Consider the following 18,188-nt stretch of genomic DNA (forward strand, 5'->3'; position numbering starts at 1 on the left):
ATAGCCTCCTATATACAGCATGAGTCCTCACATTGCCTCCTATATACAGCAAGAGTCCTCACATAGCCTTTTATATACAGCATGAGTCCTCACATAGCCTCCTATATACAGCAAGAGTCCTCACATAGCCTTTTATATACAGCATGAGTCCTCACATAGCCTCCTATATACAGCATGAGTCCTCACATAGCCTCTTATATACAGCATAAGACCTCACATAGCCTCCTATATACAGCATAAGACCTCACATAGCCTCCTATATACAGCTTGAGACCTGACATAGCCTCCTATATACAGCATGAGACCTCACATTGCCTCCTACAGTATATACAGCATGAGTCCTCACATAGCCTCCTATATGCAGCATGAGACCTCACATAGCCTCTTATATACAGCATAAGACCTCACATAGCCTCCTATATACAGCATAAGACCTCACATAGCCTCCTATATACAGCATGAGTCCTCACATAGCCTCTTATATACAGCATAGGACCTCACATAGCCTCCTATATACAGCATAAGACCTCACATAGCCTCCTATATACAGCATGAGACCTGACATAGCCTCCTAAATACAGCACGAGTCCTCACATAGCCTCCTATATACAGCATGAGTCCTCACATAGCCTCCTATATACAGCATGAGTCCTCACATAGCCTCCTATATACAGCATGAGTCCTCACATAGCCTCCTATATACAGCATAAGACCTCACATAGCCTCCTATATACAGCATGAGTCCTCACATAGCCTCCTATATACAGCATGAGTCCTCACATAGCCTCCTATATACAGCATGAGTCCTCACATAGCCTCCTATATACAGCATGAGTCCTCACATAGCCCTATGTACAGCATGAGTCCTCACATAGCCTCCTATATACAGCATGAGTCCTCACATAGCCTCCTATATACAGCATGAGTCCTCACGTTGCCTCCTATATACAGCATGAGTCCTCACACTGCCTCCTATATGCAGCATGAGACCTCACATAGCCTCCTATATACAGCATGAGTCCTCACACTGCCTCCTATATGCAGCATGAGACCTCACATAGCCTCCTATATACAGCATGAGACCTCACATAGCCTCCTAAATACAGCATGAGTCCTCGCATAGCCTCCTATATACAGCATGAGTCCTCACATAGCCTCCTATATACAGCATGAGTCCTCACATAGCCTCTTATATACAGCATAAGACCTCACATAGCCTCCTATATACAGCATAAGACCTCACATAGCCTCCTATATACAGCATGAGTCCTCACATAGCCTTTTATATACAGCATGAGACCTCACATAGCCTCCTATATACAGCATGAGTCCTCACATTGCCTCCTATATACAGCATGAGTCCTCACATTGCCTCCTATATACAGCATGAGTCCTCACATTGCCTCCTATATACAGCATGAGTCCTCACATAGCCTCCTATATACAGCAAGAGTCCTCACATAGCCTTTTATATACAGCATGAGTCCTCACATAGCCTCCTATATACAGCATGAGACCTCACATAGCCTCCTATATACAGCATAAGACCTCACATAGCCTCCTATATACTGCATGAGTCCTCACATAGCCTTTTATATACAGCATGAGACCTCACATAGCCTCCTATATACAGCATGAGTCCTCACATTGCCTCCTATATACAGCATGAGTCCTCACATAGCCTCCTATATACAGCAAGAGTCCTCACATAGCCTTTTATATACAGCATGAGTCCTCACATAGCCTCCTATATACAGCATGAGACCTCACATAGCCTCCTATATACAGCATGAGTCCTCACATAGCCTCTTATATACAGCATAAGACCTCACATAGCCTCCTATATACAGCATAAGACCTCACATAGCCTCCTATATACAGCATGAGTCCTCACATAGCCTCTTATATACAGCATAAGACCTCACATAGCCTCCTATATACAGCATAAGACCTCACATAGCCTCCTATATACAGCATGAGACTTGACATAGCCTCCTAAATACAGCACGAGTCCTCGCATAGCCTCCTATATACAGCATGAGTCCTCACATAGCCTCATATATACAGCATGAGTCCTCACATTGCCTCTTATATACAGCATAAGACCTCACATAGCCTCCTATATACAGCATGAGACCTCACATAGCCTCCTATATACAGCATGAGACCTCACATAGCCTCCTATATACAGTATGAGTCCTCACATAGCCTTCTATATACAGCATGAGACCTCACATAGCCTCCTATATACAGCATAAGACCTCACATAGCCTCCTATATACAGCATGAGTCCTCACATAGCCTCCTATATACAGCATGAGTCCTCGCGTAGCCTCCTATATACAGCATGAGTCCTCACATAGCCTCCTATATACAGCATGAGTCCTCACATAGCCTCTTATATACAGCATAAGACCTCACATAGCCTCCTATATACTGCATGAGTCCTCACATAGCCTTTTATATACAGCATGAGACCTCACATAGCCTCCTATATACTGCATGAGTCCTCACATAGCCTTTTATATACAGCATAAGACCTCACATAGCCTCCTATATACAGCATGAGTCCTCACATAGCCTCCTATATACAGCATGAGTCCTCACATAGCCTCCTATATACAGCATGAGTCCTCGCGTAGCCTCCTATATACAGCATGAGTCCTCACATAGCCTCCTATATACAGCATGAGACCTCACATAGCCTCTTATATACAGCATAAGACCTCACATAGCCTCCTATATACTGCATGAGTCCTCACATAGCCTTTTATATACAGCATGAGACCTCACATAGCCTCCTATATACAGCATGAGTCCTCACATTGCCTCCTATATACAGCATGAGTCCTCACATAGCCTCCTATATACAGCAAGAGTCCTCACATAGCCTTTTATATACAGCATGAGTCCTCACATAGCCTCCTATATACAGCATGAGACCTCACATAGCCTCCTATATACAGCATGAGTCCTCACATAGCCTCTTATATACAGCATAAGACCTCACATAGCCTCCTATATACAGCATAAGACCTCACATAGCCTCCTATATACAGCATGAGTCCTCACATAGCCCTATGTACAGCATGAGTCCTCACATAGCCTCCTATGTACAGCATGAGTCCTCACATAGCCTCCTATATACAGCATGAGTCCTCACATTGCCTCCTATATACAGCATGAGTCCTCACATAGCCTCCTATATGCAGCATGAGACCTCACATAGCCTCCTATATACAGCATGAGTCCTCACACTGCCTCCTATATGCAGCATGAGACCTCACATAGCCTCCTATATACAGCATGAGACCTGACATAGCCTCCTAAATACAGCACGAGTCCTCGCATAGCCTCCTATATACAGCATGAGTGCTCACATAGCCTCCTATATACAGCATGAGTCCTCACATAGCCTCCTATATACAGCATGAGTCCTCACATAGCCTCCTATATACAGCATGAGTCCTCACATAGCCTCTTATATACAGCATAAGACCTCACATAGCCTCCTATATACAGCATAAGACCTCACATAGCCTCCTATATACAGCATGAGTCCTCACATAGCCTTTTATATACAGCATGAGACCTCACATAGCCTCCTATATACAGCATGAGTCCTCACATTGCCTCCTATATACAGCATGAGTCCTCACATTGCCTCCTATATACAGCATGAGTCCTCACATTGCCTCCTATATACAGCATGAGTCCTCACATTGCCTCCTATATACAGCATGAGTCCTCACATTGCCTCCTATATACAGCATGAGTCCTCACATAGCCTTTTATATACAGCATGAGTCCTCACATAGCCTCCTATATACAGCATGAGACCTCACATAGCCTCCTATATACAGCATAAGACCTCACATAGCCTCCTATAAACTGCATGAGTCCTCACATAGCCTTTTATATACAGCATGAGACCTCACATAGCCTCCTATATACAGCATGAGTCCTCACATTGCCTCCTATATACAGCATGAGTCCTCACATAGCCTCCTATATACAGCAAGAGTCCTCACATAGCCTTTTATATACAGCATGAGTCCTCACATAGCCTCCTATATACAGCATGAGACCTCACATAGCCTCCTATATACAGCATGAGTCCTCACATAGCCTCTTATATACAGCATAAGACCTCACATAGCCTCCTATATACAGCATAAGACCTCACATAGCCTCCTATATACAGCATGAGTCCTCACATAGCCTCTTATATACAGCATAAGACCTCACATAGCCTCCTATATACAGCATAAGACCTCACATAGCCTCCTATATACAGCATGAGACTTGACATAGCCTCCTAAATACAGCACGAGTCCTCGCATAGCCTCCTATATACAGCATGAGTCCTCACATAGCCTCATATATACAGCATGAGTCCTCACATAGCCTCTTATATACAGCATAAGACCTCACATAGCCTCCTATATACAGCATGAGACCTCACCTAGCCTCCTATATACAGCATGAGACCTCACATAGCCTCCTATATACAGCATGAGTCCTCACATAGCCTTCTATATACAGCATGAGACCTCACATAGCCTCCTATATACAGCATAAGACCTCACATAGCCTCCTATATACAGCATGAGTCCTCACATAGCCTCCTATATACAGCATGAGTCCTCGCGTAGCCTCCTATATACAGCATGAGTCCTCACATAGCCTCCTATATACAGCATGAGTCCTCACATAGCCTCTTATATACAGCATAAGACCTCACATAGCCTCCTATATACAGCATGAGACCTCACATAGCCTCCTATATGCAGCATGAGACCTCACATAGCCTCCTATATACAGCATAAGACCTCACATAGCCTCCTATATACTGCATGAGTCCTCACATAGACTTTTATATACAGCATGAGACCTCACATAGCCTCCTATATACAGCATGAGTCCTCACATTGCCTCCTATATACAGCATGAGTCCTCACATAGCCTCCTATATACAGCAAGAGTCCTCACATAGCCTTTTATATACAGCATGAGTCCTCACATAGCCTCCTATATACAGCATGAGTCCTCACATAGCCTCTTATATACAGCATAAGACCTCACATAGCCTCCTATATACAGCATAAGACCTCACATAGCCTCCTATATACAGCTTGAGACCTGACATAGCCTCCTATATACAGCATGAGACCTCACATTGCCTCCTACAGTATATACAGCATGAGTCCTCACATAGCCTCCTATATGCAGCATGAGACCTCACATAGCCTCTTATATACAGCATAAGACCTCACATAGCCTCCTATATACAGCATAAGACCTCACATAGCCTCCTATATACAGCATGAGTCCTCACATAGCCTCTTATATACAGCATAAGACCTCACATAGCCTCCTATATACAGCATAAGACCTCACATAGCCTCCTATATACAGCATGAGTCCTCACATAGCCTCTTATATACAGCATAAGACCTCATATAGCCTCCTATATACAGCATAAGACCTCACATAGCCTCCTATATACAGCATGAGACTTGACATAGCCTCCTAAATACAGCACGAGTCCTCGCATAGCCTCCTATATACAGCATGAGTCCTCACATAGCCTCATATATACAGCATGAGTCCTCACATAGCCTCTTATATACAGCATAAGACCTCACATAGCCTCCTATATACAGCATGAGACCTCACATAGCCTCCTATATACAGCATGAGACCTCACATAGCCTCCTATATACAGCATGAGTCCTCACATAGCCTTCTATATACAGCATGAGACCTCACATAGCCTCCTATATACAGCATAACACCTCACATAGCCTCCTATATACAGCATGAGTCCTCACATAGCCTCCTATATACAGCATGAGTCCTCGCGTAGCCTCCTATATAAAGCATGAGTACTCACATAGCCTCCTATATACAGCATGAGTCCTCACATAGCCTCTTATATACAGCATAAGACCTCACATAGCCTCCTATATACAGCATAAGACCTCACATAGCCTCCTATATACAGCTTGAGACCTGACATAGCCTCCTATATACAGCATGAGTCCTCACATAGCCTCCTATATACAGTAAGAGTCCTCACATAGCCTTTTATATACAGCATGAGTCCTCACATAGCCTCCTATATACAGCATGAGTCCTCACATAGCCTCCTATATACAGCATGAGTCCTCACATTGCCTCCTATATACAGCATGAGTCCTCACATTGCCTCCTATATACAGCATGAGTCCTCACATAGCCTCCTATATACAGCAAGAGTCCTCACATAGCCTTTTATATACAGCATGAGTCCTCACATAGCCTCCTATATACAGCATAAGACCTCACATAGCCTCCTATATACTGCATGAGTCCTCACATAGCCTTTTATATACAGCATGAGACCTCACATAGCCTCCTATATACAGCATGAGTCCTCACATAGCCTCCTATATACAGCATGAGACCTCACATAGCCTCCTATATACAGCATGAGTCCTCACTTTGCCTCCTATATACAGCATGAGTCCTCACATAGCCTCCTATATACAGCATGAGTCCTCACACTGCCTCCTATATGCAGCATGAGACCTCATATAGCCTCCTATATACAGCATAAGACCTCACATAGCCTCCTATATACTGCATGAGTCCTCACATAGCCTTTTATATACAGCATGAGACCTCACATAGCCTCCTATATACAGCATGAGTCCTCACATTGCCTCCTATATACAGCAAGAGTCCTCACATAGCCTTTTATATACAGCATGAGTCCTCACATAGCCTCCTATATACAGCAAGAGTCCTCACATAGCCTTTTATATACAGCATGAGTCCTCACATAGCCTCCTATATACAGCATGAGTCCTCACATAGCCTCTTATATACAGCATAAGACCTCACATAGCCTCCTATATACAGCATAAGACCTCACATAGCCTCCTATATACAGCTTGAGACCTGACATAGCCTCCTATATACAGCATGAGACCTCACATTGCCTCCTACAGTATATACAGCATGAGTCCTCACATAGCCTCCTATATGCAGCATGAGACCTCACATAGCCTCTTATATACAGCATAAGACCTCACATAGCCTCCTATATACAGCATAAGACCTCACATAGCCTCCTATATACAGCATGAGTCCTCACATAGCCTCTTATATACAGCATAGGACCTCACATAGCCTCCTATATACAGCATAAGACCTCACATAGCCTCCTATATACAGCATGAGACCTGACATAGCCTCCTAAATACAGCACGAGTCCTCGCATAGCCTCCTATATACAGCATGAGTCCTCACATAGCCTCATATATACAGCATGAGTCCTCACATAGCCTCTTATATACAGCATAAGACCTCACATAGCCTCCTATATACAGCATAAGACCTCACATAGCCTCCTATATACAGCATGAGTCCTCACATAGCCTCCTATATACAGCATGAGTCCTCGCGTAGCCTCCTATATACAGCATGAGTCCTCACATAGCCTCCTATATACAGCATGAGTCCTCACATAGCCTCTTATATACAGCATAAGACCTCACATAGCCTCCTATATACAGCATAAGACCTCACATAGCCTCCTATATACAGCTTGAGACCTGACATAGCCTCCTATATACAGCATGAGACCTCACATTGCCTCCTACAGTATATACAGCATGATTCCTCACATAGCCTCCTATATACAGCATGAGTCCTCACATTGCCTCCTATATACAGCATGAGTCCTCACATAGCCTCCTATATACAGCATGAGTCGTCACATTGCCTCCTATATACAGCATGAGTCCTCACATAGCCTCCTATATACAGCAAGAGTCCTCACATAGCCTTTTATATACAGCATGAGTCCTCACATAGCCTCCTATATACAGCATGAGTCCTCACATAGCCTCCTATATACAGCATGAGTCCTCACATAGCCTCCTATATACAGCATGAGTCCTCACATTGCCTCCTATACACAGCATGAGTCCTCACATAGCCTCCTATATACAGCATGAGTCCTCACATAGCCTCCTATGTACAGCATGAGTCCTCACATAGCCTCCTATATACAGCATGAGTCCTCACATAGCCTCCTATATACAGCATGAGTCCTCACATTGCCTCCTATATACAGCATGAGTCCTCACACTGCCTCCTATATGCAGCATGAGACCTCACATAGCCTCCTATATACAGCATGAGTCCTCACACTGCCTCCTATATGCAGCATGAGACCTCACATAGCCTCCTATATACAGCATGAGACCTGACATAGCCTCCTAAATACAGCACGAGTCCTCGCATAGCCTCCTATATACAGCATGAGTCCTCACATAGCCTCCTATATACAGCATGAGTCCTCACATAGCCTCTTATATACAGCATAAGACCTCACATAGCCTCCTATATACAGCATAAGACCTCACATAGCCTCCTATATACAGCTTGAGACCTGACATAGCCTCCTATATACAGCATGAGACCTCACATTGCCTCCTACAGTATATACAGCATGAGTCCTCACATAGCCTCCTATATACAGAATGAGTCCTCACATTGCCTCCTATATACAGCATGAGTCATCACATAGCCTCCTATATACAGCATGAGTCCTCACATTGCCTCCTATATACAGCATGAGTCCTCACATAGCCTCCTATATACAGCAAGAGTCCTCACATAGCCTTTTATATACAGCATGAGTCCTCACATAGCCTCCTATATACAACATGAGTCCTCACATAGCCTCCTATATACAGCATGAGTCCTCACATTGCCTCCTATATACAGCATGAGTCCTCACATTGCCTCCTATATACAGCATGAGTCCTCACATAGCCTCCTATATACAGCATGAGTCCTCACATTGCCTCCTATATACAGCATGAGTCCTCACATAGCCTCCTATATACAGCAAGAGTCCTCACATAGCCTTTTATATACAGCATGAGTCCTCACATAGCCTCCTATATACAACATGAGTCCTCACATAGCCTCCTATATACAGCATGAGTCCTCACATAGCCTCCTATATACAGCATGAGTCCTCACATTGCCTCCTATACACAGCATGAGTCCTCACATAGCCTCCTATATACAGCATGAGTCCTCACATTGCCTCCTATATACAGCATGAGTCCTCACATAGCCTCCTATATACAGCATGAGTCCTCACATAGCCTCCTATATACAGCATGAGTCCTCACATAGCCTCCTATATACAGCATGAGCCCTCACATTGCCTCCTATATACAGCATGAGTCCTCACATTGCCTCCTATATACAGCATGAGTCCTCACATAGCCTCCTATATACAACATGAGTCCTCACATAGCCTCCTATATACAGCATGAGTCCTCACATAGCCTCCTATATACAGCATGAGTCCTCACATTGCCTCCTATATACAGCATGAGTCCTCACATAGCCTCCTATATACAGCAAGAGTCCTCACATAGCCTTTTATATACAGCATGAGTCCTCACATAGCCTCCTATATACAACATGAGTCCTCACATAGCCTCCTATATACAGCAAGAGTCCTCACATAGCCTCCTATATACAACATGAGTCCTCACATAGCCTCCTATATACAGCATGAGTCCTCACATAGCCTCCTATATACAGCATGAGTCCTCACATAGCCTCCTATATACAGCATGAGTCCTCACATAGCCTCCTATATACAGCATGAGTCCTCACATAGCCCTATGTACAGCATGAGTCCTCACATAGCCTCCTATATACAGCATGAGTCCTCACATAGCCTCCTATATACAGCATGAGTCCTCACATTGCCTCCTATATACAGCATGAGTCCTCACACTGCCTCCTATATGCAGCATGAGACCTCACATAGCCTCCTATATACAGCATGAGTCCTCACACTGCCTCCTATATGCAGCATGAGACCTCACATAGCCTCCTATATACAGCATGAGACCTCACATAGCCTCCTAAATACAGCACGAGTCCTCGCATAGCCTCCTATATACAGCATGAGTCCTCACATAGCCTCCTATATACAGCATGAGTCCTCACATAGCCTCTTATATACAGCATAAGACCTCACATAGCCTCCTATATACAGCATAAGACCTCACATAGCCTCCTATATACAGCATGAGTCCTCACATAGCCTTTTATATACAGCATGAGACCTCACATAGCCTCCTATATACAGCATGAGTCCTCACATTGCCTCCTATATACAGCATGAGTCCTCACATTGCCTCCTATATACAGCATGAGTCCTCACATTGCCTCCTATATACAGCATGAGTCCTCACATAGCCTCCTATATACAGCAAGAGTCCTCACATAGCCTTTTATATACAGCATGAGTCCTCACATAGCCTCCTATATACAGCATGAGACCTCACATAGCCTCCTATATACAGCATAAGACCTCACATAGCCTCCTATATACTGCATGAGTCCTCACATAGCCTTTTATATACAGCATGAGACCTCACATAGCCTCCTATATACAGCATGAGTCCTCACATTGCCTCCTATATACAGCATGAGTCCTCACATAGCCTCCTATATACAGCAAGAGTCCTCACATAGCCTTTTATATACAGCATGAGTCCTCACATAGCCTCCTATATACAGCATGAGACCTCACATAGCCTCCTATATACAGCATGAGTCCTCACATAGCCTCTTATATACAGCATAAGACCTCACATAGCCTCCTATATACAGCATAAGACCTCACATAGCCTCCTATATACAGCATGAGTCCTCACATAGCCTCTTATATACAGCATAAGACCTCACATAGCCTCCTATATACAGCATAAGACCTCACATAGCCTCCTATATACAGCATGAGACTTGACATAGCCTCCTAAATACAGCACGAGTCCTCGCATAGCCTCCTATATACAGCATGAGTCCTCACATAGCCTCATATATACAGCATGAGTCCTCACATTGCCTCTTATATACAGCATAAGACCTCACATAGCCTCCTATATACAGCATGAGACCTCACATAGCCTCCTATATACAGCATGAGACCTCACATAGCCTCCTATATACAGTATGAGTCCTCACATAGCCTTCTATATACAGCATGAGACCTCACATAGCCTCCTATATACAGCATAAGACCTCACATAGCCTCCTATATACAGCATGAGTCCTCACATAGCCTCCTATATACAGCATGAGTCCTCGCGTAGCCTCCTATATACAGCATGAGTCCTCACATAGCCTCCTATATACAGCATGAGTCCTCACATAGCCTCTTATATACAGCATGAGACCTCACATAGCCTCCTATATACTGCATGAGTCCTCACATAGCCTTTTATATACAGCATAAGACCTCACATAGCCTCCTATATACAGCATGAGTCCTCACATAGCCTCCTATATACAGCATGAGTCCTCACATAGCCTCCTATATACAGCATGAGTCCTCGCGTAGCCTCCTATATACAGCATGAGTCCTCACATAGCCTCCTATATACAGCATGAGACCTCACATAGCCTCTTATATACAGCATAAGACCTCACATAGCCTCCTATATACTGCATGAGTCCTCACATAGCCTTTTATATACAGCATGAGACCTCACATAGCCTCCTATATACAGCATGAGTCCTCACATTGCCTCCTATATACAGCATGAGTCCTCACATAGCCTCCTATATACAGCAAGAGTCCTCACATAGCCTCCTATATACAGCAAGAGTCCTCACATAGCCTTTTATATACAGCATGAGTCCTCACATAGCCTCCTATATACAGCATGAGACCTCACATAGCCTCCTATATACAGCATGAGTCCTCACATAGCCTCTTATATACAGCATAAGACCTCACATAGCCTCCTATATACAGCATAAGACCTCACATAGCCTCCTATATACAGCATGAGTCCTCACATAGCCTCTTATATACAGCATAAGACCTCACATAGCCTCCTATATACAGCATAAGACCTCACATAGCCTCCTATATACAGCATGAGACTTGACATAGCCTCCTAAATACAGCACGAGTCCTCACATAGCCTCCTATATACAGCATGAGTCCTCACATAGCCTCATATATACAGCATGAGTCCTCACATTGCCTCTTATATGCAGCATAAGACCTCACATAGCCTCCTATATACAGCATGAGACCTCACATAGCCTCCTATATACAGCATGAGACCTCACATAGCCTCCTATATACAGCATGAGTCCTCACATAGCCTTCTATATACAGCATGAGACCTCACATAGCCTCCTATATACAGCATAAGACCTCACATAGCCTCCTATATACAGCATGAGTCCTCACATAGCCTCCTATATACAGCATGAGTCCTCACATAGCCTCCTATATACAGCATGAGTCCTCACATTGCCTCCTATATACAGCATGAGTCCTCACATTGCCTCCTATATACAGCATGAGTCCTCACATAGCCTCCTATATACAGCAAGAGTCCTCACATAGCCTTTTATATACAGCATGAGTCCTCACATAGCCTCCTATATACAGCATAAGACCTCACATAGCCTCCTATATACTGCATGAGTCCTCACATAGCCTTTTATATACAGCATGAGACCTCACATAGCCTCCTATATACAGCATGAGTCCTCACATAGCCTCCTATATACAGCATGAGACCTCACATAGCCTCCTATATACAGCATGAGTCCTCACATTGCCTCCTATATACAGCATGAGTCCTCACATAGCCTCCTATATACAGCATGAGTCCTCACACTGCCTCCTATATGCAGCATGAGACCTCATATAGCCTCCTATATACAGCATAAGACCTCACATAGCCTCCTATATACTGCATGAGTCCTCACATAGCCTTTTATATACAGCATGAGACCTCACATAGCCTCCTATATACAGCATGAGTCCTCACATTGCCTCCTATATACAGCAAGAGTCCTCACATAGCCTCTTATATACAGCATGAGTCCTCACATAGCCTCCTATATACAGCAAGAGTCCTCACATAGCCTCTTATATACAGCATGAGTCCTCACATAGCCTCTTATATACAGCATGAGTCCTCACATAGCCTCCTATATACAGCATGAGTCCTCACATAGCCTCTTATATACAGCATAAGACCTCACATAGCCTCCTATATACAGCATAAGACCTCACATAGCCTCCTATATACAGCTTGAGACCTGACATAGCCTCCTATATACAGCATGAGACCTCACATTGCCTCCTACAGTATATACAGCATGAGTCCTCACATAGCCTCCTATATGCAGCATGAGACCTCACATAGCCTCTTATATACAGCATAAGACCTCACATAGCCTCCTATATACAGCATAAGACCTCACATAGCCTCCTATATACAGCATGAGTCCTCACATAGCCTCTTATATACAGCATAGGACCTCACATAGCCTCCTATATACAGCATAAGACCTCACATAGCCTCCTATATACAGCATGAGACCTGACATAGCCTCCTAAATACAGCACGAGTCCTCGCATAGCCTCCTATATACAGCATGAGTCCTCACATAGCCTCATATATACAGCATGAGTCCTCACATAGCCTCTTATATACAGCATAAGACCTCACATAGCCTCCTATATACAGCATAAGACCTCACATAGCCTCCTATATACAGCATGAGTCCTCACATAGCCTCCTATATACAGCATGAGTCCTCGCGTAGCCTCCTATATACAGCATGAGTCCTCACATAGCCTCCTATATACAGCATGAGTCCTCACATAGCCTCTTATATACAGCATAAGACCTCACATAGCCTCCTATATACAGCATAAGACCTCACATAGCCTCCTATATACAGCTTGAGACCTGACATAGCCTCCTATATACAGCATGAGACCTCACATTGCCTCCTACAGTATATACAGCATGATTCCTCACATAGCCTCCTATATACAGCATGAGTCCTCACATTGCCTCCTATATACAGCATGAGTCCTCACATAGCCTCCTATATACAGCATGAGTCCTCACATTGCCTCCTATATACAGCATGAGTCCTCACATAGCCTCCTATATACAGCATGAGTCCTCACATAGCCTCCTATGTACAGCATGAGTCCTCACATAGCCTCCTATATACAGCATGAGTCCTCACATAGCCTCCTATATACAGCATGAGTCCTCACATTGCCTCCTATATACAGCATGAGTCCTCACACTGCCTCCTATATGCAGCATGAGACCTCACATAGCCTCCTATATACAGCATGAGTCCTCACACTGCCTCCTATATGCAGCATGAGACCTCACATAGCCTCCTATATACAGCATGAGACCTGACATAGCCTCCTAAATACAGCACGAGTCCTCGCATAGCCTCCTATATACAGCATGAGTCCTCACATAGCCTCCTATATACAGCATGAGTCCTCACATAGCCTCTTATATACAGCATAAGACCTCACATAGCCTCCTATATACAGCATAAGACCTCACATAGCCTCCTATATACAGCTTGAGACCTGACATAGCCTCCTATATACAGCATGAGACCTCACATTGCCTCCTACAGTATATACAGCATGAGTCCTCACATAGCCTCCTATATACAGAATGAGTCCTCACATTGCCTCCTATATACAGCATGAGTCATCACATAGCCTCCTATATACAGCATGAGTCCTCACATTGCCTCCTATATACAGCATGAGTCCTCACATAGCCTCCTATATACAGCAAGAGTCCTCACATAGCCTTTTATATACAGCATGAGTCCTCACATAGCCTCCTTTATACAACATGAGTCCTCACATAGCCTCCTATATACAGCATGAGTCCTCACATTGCCTCCTATATACAGCATGAGTCCTCACATTGCCTCCTATATACAGCATGAGTCCTCACATAGCCTCCTATATACAGCATGAGTCCTCACATTGCCTCCTATATACAGCATGAGTCCTCACATAGCCTCCTATATACAGCAAGAGTCCTCACATAGCCTTTTATATACAGCATGAGTCCTCACATAGCCTCCTATATACAACATGAGTCCTCACATAGCCTCCTATATACAGCATGAGTCCTCACATAGCCTCCTATATACAGCATGAGTCCTCACATTGCCTCCTATACACAGCATGAGTCCTCACATAGCCTCCTATATACAGCATGAGTCCTCACATTGCCTCCTATATACAGCATGAGTCCTCACATAGCCTCCTATATACAGCATGAGTCCTCACATAGCCTCCTATATACAGCATGAGTCCTCACATAGCCTCCTATATTCAGCATGAGTCCTCACATTGCCTCCTATATACAGCATGAGTCCTCACATAGCCTCCTATATACAACATGAGTCCTCACATAGCCTCCTATATACAGCATGAGTCCTCACATAGCCTCCTATATACAGCATGAGTCCTCACATTGCCTCCTATATACAGCATGAGTCCTCACATAGCCTCCTATATACAGCAAGAGTCCTCACATAGCCTCCTATATACAGCATGAGTCCTCACATAGCCTCCTATATACAGCATGAGTCCTCACATAGCCTCCTATATACAGCATGAGTCCTCACATAGCCTCCTATATACAGCATGAGTCCTCACATAGCCTTTTATATACAGCATTAGTCCTCACATAGCCTCCTATATACAACATGAGTCCTCACATAGCCTCCTATATACAGCATGAGTCCTCACATAGCCTCCTATATACAACATGAGTCCTCACATAGCCTCCTATATACAGCAAGAGTCCTCACATAGCCTCCTATATACAACATGAGTCCTCACATAGCCTCCTATATACAGCATGAGTCCTCACATAGCCTCCTATATACAGCATGAGTCCTCACATAGCCTCCTATATACAGCATGAGTCCTCACATAGCCTCCTATATACAGCATGAGTCCTCACATAGCCCTATGTACAGCATGAGTCCTCACATAGCCTCCTATATACAGCATGAGTCCTCACATAGCCTCCTATATACAGCATGAGTCCTCACATTGCCTCCTATATACAGCATGAGTCCTCACACTGCCTCCTATATGCAGCATGAGACCTCACATAGCCTCCTATATACAGCATGAGTCCTCACACTGCCTCCTATATGCAGCATGAGACCTCACATAGCCTCCTATATACAGCATGAGACCTCACATAGCCTCCTAAATACAGCACGAGTCCTCGCATAGCCTCCTATATACAGCATGAGTCCTCACATAGCCTCCTATATACAGCATGAGTCCTCACATAGCCTCTTATATACAGCATAAGACCTCACATAGCCTCCTATATACAGCATAAGACCTCACATAGCCTCCTATATACAGCATGAGTCCTCACATAGCCTTTTATATACAGCATGAGACCTCACATAGCCTCCTATATACAGCATGAGTCCTCACATTGCCTCCTATATACAGCATGAGTCCTCACATTGCCTCCTATATACAGCATGAGTCCTCACATTGCCTCCTATATACAGCATGAGTCCTCACATAGCCTCCTATATACAGCAAGAGTCCTCACATAGCCTTTTATATACAGCATGAGTCCTCACATAGCCTCCTATATACAGCATGAGACCTCACATAGCCTCCTATATACAGCATAAGACCTCACATAGCCTCCTATATACTGCATGAGTCCTCACATAGCCTTTTATATACAGCATGAGACCTCACATAGCCTCCTATATACAGCATGAGTCCTCACATAGCCTCCTATGTACAGCATGAGACCTCACATAGCCTCCTATATACAGCATAAGACCTCACATAGCCTCCTATATACTGCATGAGTCCTCACATAGCCTTTTATATACAGCATGAGACCTCACATAGCCTCCTATATACAGCATGAGACCTCACATAGCCTCCTATATACAGCATGAGTCCTCACATAGCCTCCTATATACAGCAAGAGTCCTCACATAGCCTTTTATATACAGCATGAGTCCTCACATAGCCTCCTATATACAGCATGAGACCTCACATAGCCTCCTATATACAGCATGAGTCCTCACATAGCCTCTTATATACAGCATAAGACCTCACATAGCCTCCTATATACAGCATAAGACCTCACATAGCCTCCTATATACAGCATGAGTCCTCACATAGCCTCTTATATACAGCATAAGACCTCACATAGCCTCCTATATACAGCATAAGACCTCACATAGCCTCCTATATACAGCATGAGACTTGACATAGCCTCCTAAATACAGCACGAGTCCTCGCATAGCCTCCTATATACAGCATGAGTCCTCACATAGCCTCATATATACAGCATGAGTCCTCACATTGCCTCTTATATACAGCATAAGACCTCACATAGCCTCCTATATACAGCATGAGACCTCACATAGCCTCCTATATACAGCATGAGACCTCACATAGCCTCCTATATACAGCATGAGTCCTCACATAGCCTTCTATATACAGCATGAGACCTCACATAGCCTCCTATATACAGCATAAGACCTCACATAGCCTCCTATATACAGCATGAGTCCTCACATAACCTCCTATATACAGCATGAGTCCTCGCGTAGCCTCCTATATACAGCATGAGTCCTCACATAGCCTCCTATATACAGCATGAGTCCTCACATAGCCTCTTATATACAGCATAAGACCTCACATAGCCTCCTATATACTGCATGAGTCCTCACATAGCCTTTTATATACAGCATGAGACCTCACATAGCCTCCTATATACTGCATGAGTCCTCACATAGCCTTTTATATACAGCATAAGACCTCACATAGCCTCCTATATACAGCATGAGTCCTCACATAGCCTCCTATATACAGCATGAGTCCTCACATAGCCTCCTATATACAGCATGAGTCCTCGCGTAGCCTCCTATATACAGCATGAGTCCTCACATAGCCTCCTATATACAGCATGAGACCTCACATAGCCTCTTATATACAGCATAAGACCTCACATAGCCTCCTATATACTGCATGAGTCCTCACATAGCCTTTTATATACAGCATGAGACCTCACATAGCCTCCTATATACAGCATGAGTCCTCACATTGCCTCCTATATACAGCATGAGTCCTCACATAGCCTCCTATATACAGCAAGAGTCCTCACATAGCCTTTTATATACAGCATGAGTCCTCACATAGCCTCCTATATACAGCATGAGACCTCACATAGCCTCCTATATACAGCTTGAGTCCTCACATAGCCTCTTATATACAGCAT

Source organism: Dendrobates tinctorius, unplaced genomic scaffold (assembly GCF_039654945.1).
Source record: "Dendrobates tinctorius isolate UK_male_01 unplaced genomic scaffold, ASM3965494v1 ptg000063l, whole genome shotgun sequence".
NCBI lineage: Eukaryota > Metazoa > Chordata > Amphibia > Anura > Dendrobatidae > Dendrobates > Dendrobates tinctorius.